Source organism: Austrofundulus limnaeus, unplaced genomic scaffold (genome assembly GCF_001266775.1).
Source record: "Austrofundulus limnaeus strain Quisiro unplaced genomic scaffold, Austrofundulus_limnaeus-1.0 Scaffold67, whole genome shotgun sequence".
In the NCBI taxonomy this organism is placed as follows: Eukaryota; Metazoa; Chordata; class Actinopteri; order Cyprinodontiformes; family Rivulidae; genus Austrofundulus; species Austrofundulus limnaeus.
The window spans coordinates 610,980-618,012 of NW_013952469.1; positions in this window are offsets into that span (position 1 = coordinate 610,980).

Below are 7,033 nucleotides of genomic sequence, written 5' to 3' on the forward strand. Positions count from 1 at the left end.
TGGGGTAAAGCTTGTAAAACTATCACAAATCCWATTTTTATTTTACAGAAAAGAGCTACAAGAATTATTACTAGAAAAAATTACAGCCGTCCATCGAATATATTGTTTTATGATTTGAAATTATTAGAATTTTATGATTTGGTTGATTATAATATTTTACTATTAATGTACAGAGCTCATAAAGCTGTCTTACCTTTCAACTTTCAAGTAAATGTTGTTAAAAGACAGAGCTGTTATTGTCTTAAGGGAACAGAAATGTTTCAGAAACCTTGGGTTCGTACAGGCCTGAAGGAGCGATCCACTTTAATCCAGGGATTAAGATTGTGGAACAGCATAGAAGATGAGGTTAAAAATGCCAGATCCTTGTATTTATTGAAGAGAATGTTAAAAACTAGTTTTCTGAAGAAATATGGAGAAGTATAAGTGAATTCATGCTAATTGTTGTTTGAGTTGGTGTTTTAAATTTGTTTTTAGTTCATTTTTAAGTGTTTTAAGTTGTTTTGATTTTTGTTGTATTTTAACTTTACTTTTGAACGTGTTTTGGGTATAAAAAGGGGCAGATATAAGATTTATTCTTCTTCTGCTGCCTTTCATTTTATTTGATTTTATTTTGATTGCATGTTTTTTTAACTTTGTTCATTTGTGTTACAAATGAAATGAATAAAGAATTACTACTACTAAAAGTTTGTGTTGTAGAAGCTGAGTCATCCCCAACACGAGCCCTGATCAGTTTTTAAACTCTACTCTGTTTTAAACTATTACAGTTCTCTGTTTGTCTCACGTTATTGTAATCCTGACATCATTTACGAGGTTTGATAAAAACTGCTCCATCCTCTCTCCACAGGACCTGATTTCAGTCAGAAGTTTGTCCTGAAAGCTGGCGGGTGATGTGCAGTCCTTCCAGGAATGCTTGGCCTTTAATTAATGATCAGTTTGTGGTTTCTGTGCTCCTTCTTTTGTCCCATGCTTCAAGTCAAAACGTTTTGTTTCTCTTTTTCTTTTCTTCTTCATCTCCTCGGCTGCTATCATCAGCAAACTGAAGCACACAAAGTGTGTCTATTTAAAGCCTCCCACACCCTGCAGTTATCCCTCAGCCCTCGCCTTCATCCACGCTGCCTTTCAGCCCTGCAGACCGACGCAGAGTTTCCTGGCCCCAGTTCAGGAAATTGCCCCTCCAAACGAGGAAAGGGGAGGAGCAGGAGGAGGAGGAGGATGGAAACTTAGAGACGGCTGCTTTGCCTTGGATACAGTAGTAAAACACAGACAAACACATACAACCACATTCAGAGAGTGGCTGAGGGCCGGCACACACTGACGGCCTTTGTAATCACACCAACTGGATGCCTCTTCTGGACAAACTGAAGTGCATAATCTTATAAATGATGACGGAGGAAAACAGGCCAAAGTCTTGTTTTTCTTTTCACAATTAGTGTTTTCTTGTTTACGTTTCCACATCTGTAACAATTTATTTCCATTAGCTTTTCGTTCAGGGACTTGTTGGCCTTTATGCTGAGTGATTAAAAAAGCTGAAAGAGGGTAAAAACTAATCCAAACTAAAAGCTAACATGGGCAGAAGACTGGTGAAAAGATTATTGTAACAAAAATACTAACTAAATGCTCAAATTAGGAAAAAGAGTAATTATAAAAAATGTAGCAAAGAAAGCTAGGTAAAAATAGTAAAAGGATATCTTAAATATCAAATCAAAAGAAAAAAGAAAAGCAACAGAAGAGAACAAAATATATCACAAACTGAAGCAGATTTGAAAGAGAACAACTTTAAAGGAACTGAAGAGATCTCAGTGTATTTCTGTATAAATAAAGTTAATTTTGAAAAATAAAACTGTCACAAAAACCAAAAGCCACAATGTTTTAAATCCAAAAAATGGTTACAAAATGCAGAAAATGTGCAGAAATAAAGATTGCAGAAAACCTAAAAAGTTAAAAGTTGAATGAAAATGTCTTTTCACCCTTTCCTGATTTCTTAAATGTTTCAGATCCTCAGAAAAAGATAACACAAGAAAACACAAAATACAGTTTTTAATGAAGGGTTTTTTATGAATAAGAGAAAAAACAAATCCAAACCTACATGGCCCTGTGTGAAAAGTGATCGCCACCTCCCCATTCTGTTTAAAAAGACTATTTTGATGAAAAAATAATTGCAGATTAGTCAATTAAGGTAAGAAAATAACCCATCCTGTTTGAAATCTTGCTGGATCTAACAGTCCAAAAGTTCAAGTGAGTCTTTAATTCCAACAAAAAACCAGGAGAAGATGAAACAGGATGTGTTCCATGAAATAATGTATTTTTATGGTAAACTAACAAAAATTCTAGATGGTTGGTTTCAGCATGAAGTGATCTGCGTCTAAGATCCCTAAAACATTAACCTTATGAATAAGGTAACTTTCTGAAGCGTATCTGCAGAGGACGGCTCCTGCATGTTGGTGTTTCAGATGCTCATGTTTACTCTGCTGCTGTCCTGCCATGGAATGACTGAGTCTGTATTTTACTTCCTTTGGTTGATTTTTGGTAAACAAGCCAACTTTTGAAAGTTTAGTTCTTGTTTCTTCTGCCTTTTTGATGTGATCCTCTTTTTTTTGGTTCTGCCATTGTTACAGCTCTTTGATGTGCCCACCTGTGCCTTGCCGGCACTTTTTCTCCTTCAGTGTAACGGGAGACAAAAGAAACAACTCTGCCCCCGTGTATTGCACTGCAATTACAAATGAACATTTACGTGGGTAAATAATATGATGTGTCGACATTAAAATGCTGCGTTGACTGGATTTTATAACTAAAGTCGTTGACTATGTCGATCAGTCGTTGCAGTCTTGGTTAAAACATAAATTAACTGTGGTTTATCACATCTTTGGAAAGCTAAGTTTCATTTCTCAAGCCACACCAGTTCTCAGTCAAGAAATCACTCCAACAGGACCGGCCTGACCAAGTAAAATGGACCTAAAGGTCCTCAAAATCTAGATGTCGTGCTGCAACCAAAAGAAATCCAGGAACAAATGAGAAACAAAGTAATACAGATATATCAGTCAAAAGATTTTTCTAAAGCTTCAGGACTCCAGTGAACCAAAATAAGAGCATCATCCGTAAAAGGTGAAAACATGGAACAGTGGTGAACCTTCAGTGTGGTCGTCCAACCAAAACTAACCGGAGTTCAGCAACGTCTCAAAGCTGCTTTACTGTATTCTTTAACTTACATGTCGTGTTGACGCTGCTGCATGATGAAAATTGTGTAACTTCCATCTGTTGTCTCCTGCAGACACGCTGTCATGTGCATTGCTCCCAGTCAGAACTCTGTCCTGCACCTTGCTGCCCTCAGAAGCTACGTTTACATGGACATAAGTAAATGGATTTAACGGCCGTTCTGAATAAACATGTGACATGTAAACACCCCATTCGGATTATTCTGACCCGATTCAGCTCGATCCGAATAAATTTATAATCGGAATGAGAGAGGTGGTTTATGCCGATTGATAATCCAAACAGCGTGCATGTAAACACTTAATCTAATGCATGTAAACACTTAATCTGATGCATGTAAACACTTAATCTGATCATCTTATTCTGACTGTGGAAAACTGACCTGACTGCGCATCAATCCGATCAAAGAATTTTGCACATGTAAACATGGCTACTCCGTGACCGGTCAGAACTTAGTGGGTGTGTTAGTTCATGCGGGCCTCCTGCATGTCATTTTTCTGATTACAGTTTGGTCATAGAAGCATATTGTTTATTTAACTTGTTGTTAGGATGGTTAAAACGTAAACCATAAACAAAATAAACAGTTCAGATAAATATTTAATCAGAAATTATGGTGATACGCTGCCTGGTCAAAAAAACAGTTGCCACCAAATGAAAAAGTCACACTCTAATATGTTGTTTGACCACCTTTAGCTTTGATTACAGCACACATTCTCTGTGGCATTGTTTGGATAAGCTTCTGCAATGTGACAAGGTTTATTTCCATCCAGTGTTGCATTAATGTTTCACCAAGATCTTGCATGATGATGGTAGAGTCTGACCTTCTCCAGCACATCCCAAAGTTTCTCAGTGGACTCTGTGGAGCCAATCCATGTGATGTCTCATCCTCCCTGAACCACTCTTTCACAATAAGAGCCCCGTGAATCCTGGCATTGTCATTTTGGAATATGGCCGTGCCATCAGGGAAGAAACAATCCATTGATGGAATAAGGGACAAACTTTATTTATTTTACACCCTGTTAGTGTTTTTATCTTGTTCTGTATTGCATTTATTTAACAGTATACTGGATATTGTACCAACTCTCTTCTGCCTGTTTACTCTCTCTGCAGCAGAGGGAAAGAAAAGAACGACATCTTTCCTCTTCTGTCTTCAGTTCTGGTGACTCACTTTTCCCTTTGAATAACAAAGATCCTTTCTTCCTTTGTTTGAACAGTCGGTGCCAGTACAGAGTTTATTTTCTTACCAACATCATTCTATGCCATTCTTCATCATCATAGTGGTTTTCAGAACCTAGTTAGTAAGAACAGCAACAACAAAGATAAAAGTAAATTTAATTTGAAGGTATTTTGGTGGAGTAATATGCTATGCAGCAAAAACATCTTGGTAACAACTTTTTAGTTCTTTCATACATCATTTTTGAAGTTTCCAGTGCCAAGTCTTTATTAATGTGTTCCTCGTTGTGTAACTGAGATCAAAGGAGTTTAATTTAGTCTTTGGATGTGTTTTAAAGCAGACCTCAGATGAAAGCAGGTCTCAGATCCCACTAACACTTGATGTAATGGAAGACAAATCATGAATGAAACAAATTGTTAACACTTTGGCTAAACACCCATCTTTATCAGTTAAACAGAACTATTTAGGTAACAAATCTGAGGTACAAATTCAGTTCAGTTTACATAGTGGATCCCTCAACTCACCCCAAAACCAGTCAGAGCTAAATATATTTTGACATTTTATGGGAACAAAATGATGACAATATATAGCACTTATAGCAATGACTAAGAAGTCAGTTTAGGTGTCCAATGAAGTAAAAATCTTCATCTCCATCTTCTAACATTTGTCCATAGTCAGGATGCAGAGGCAACTGGTCCAGGAGAGAAACCCAGACCTCCCACTAACCAGGATAACAAGAACATTAATTTCACTTTGGAATTAATAAAGTACTTTGAATTGAATTGATTAGAACTGACACTTTCCAGTTCGTCCAGGATGACCTCGAGGAGTTCCCAGGCCAGAGAGGGGATTGTAAGGCTCAGCTTGGCCTGCCTAGGCTCCAGTCGGTCCAGCCTTATCTTCCCCTGGTTGTGTTTGTATTGAGCAGAGTGCCATCTCTATGTGGGCGGGATCACAATATTAAAAATGTGCCAAACTTATGTCATTTTATTAATGACACAACAATAATGGATTGCTATAAACCTGAAGGAAAAGTACTGAAAGTTGAACCAGACCATCCAGAAGTAAAATGCTTAAAATGAGAGAGCAGGACGACAGAGGACAGTAAGCTAATGGTAGCTAATGTTAGCTTGTTACTTGGTAGCTCGCTACTGCCTTTGTTTAATTAAACTGAAAAAATAATGTTGCAGTCGCTTCGAATGATTCTGTGTGACATAAACCTCTGTGAAGCAACCAATGAGAAACAGTAGCTGATGTCAGATTGGGCCGAGCAGCCTGGTCTGGATAAAACCACCACATTATATTCTGTCTTTCTCTTGTGCTTCCCTCCTTTCCTTCGTCAGGTCTGTGTTTTCTCCTGATCACTCTGTCTCTAATCATACCTGTCTGTAATCACCCAGGTGCTTCCATTTTCTACTCAGCCCTGCCTTATTCAACCAGTCCTCACCACTTCCTCGTCCGTTCGTTGTATAGTTTAGCTTTGGTTCTCTCCCTGAGTCACCTGTGTCTTTGTTATTTGCTAATCGCTGCCACGTCTGCTTTTTCTTTAATAAAGACTTTGTATTTACTTCTTGGCATCTGCCTGCATCCTTGGGTCAGATCTAACTCTAAAACCTCGCACAAAAGACCTGGGGCCTCATGTACAAAGACTTGCGTGGATTTCTTACTGAAACCTGACGTATGGTCAAATCCAGAAAACGGCGTACGCACAAAAAAATCCAGATGTATCGAACTGCGAACTCCTGAATCCACGCACATTTCTTTTGTGCATCACAATTAACGTGGAACTGAGCGCAGGTAAGACACCTCCCCTGACACGCCTTCATTAACAGATGTTAAACAGATGCAAATTACTTCCTGCATGTGTGAAGGACACATTTGAGTGATCCCTGCACGATCAGACATGATTTCTAATGTCATAAAAATAATGAATTTAATATAATGTGAGTGAGAAAAAAATCCTAAGTAAAATAGGAACAAAATGTGTTTATCACGCAAAGAACGAGCGATTGTGTGTCGGTGTGTGTGTGCACGCTGCTGTGTTGCGTAACCGGCTCATCCATCCATTCTGAGTCTGAAATTTTTAACTTTGCGCACGAGTTTATTACCATAATTACTGTAAACACAGAGGAACATAAATGTTTGGTAGAACACAGATCTTAGTTTATTTTATAGCTGATATTAAGAAACGAGTCTCTGCGTCTCAGTAGAGTTCACATGACTTGACCTGATGTTGGAGAGTCTCCACAAACGCTGCGTGCGCACCGCAGCATTTGTGCGCAATCTGTTTGTCTGTCAAGCTTTTGCTCTCCTACTTACAGCATTTTCACAAGTTGTAAAGTGTACTTCCATAAACACCAAGAAACACCACTGCCGGCGAGGGTGCGCGAGCTCCAGAGCGCGGCCATAACTCAGCCTTTAAATCATATGGATGAGAGGATTCCATTGGTTATGATTCAGGCTGTGTCTCAATTCATGACCCAGCCTAGCTGGGCCACGTAGGCCACATCCTTGCTGGGCCGGGTAGGCTGCTCAAAACTGCTGCGAAATGAGACGGTCCAGCCTTCGCCTGACGTCGGCTTCTCGTGGGTTTGCGTGACCACGTGCTCCCCCGTTACCATAGTGATCAGTTTCATGTCGGACTTAAAA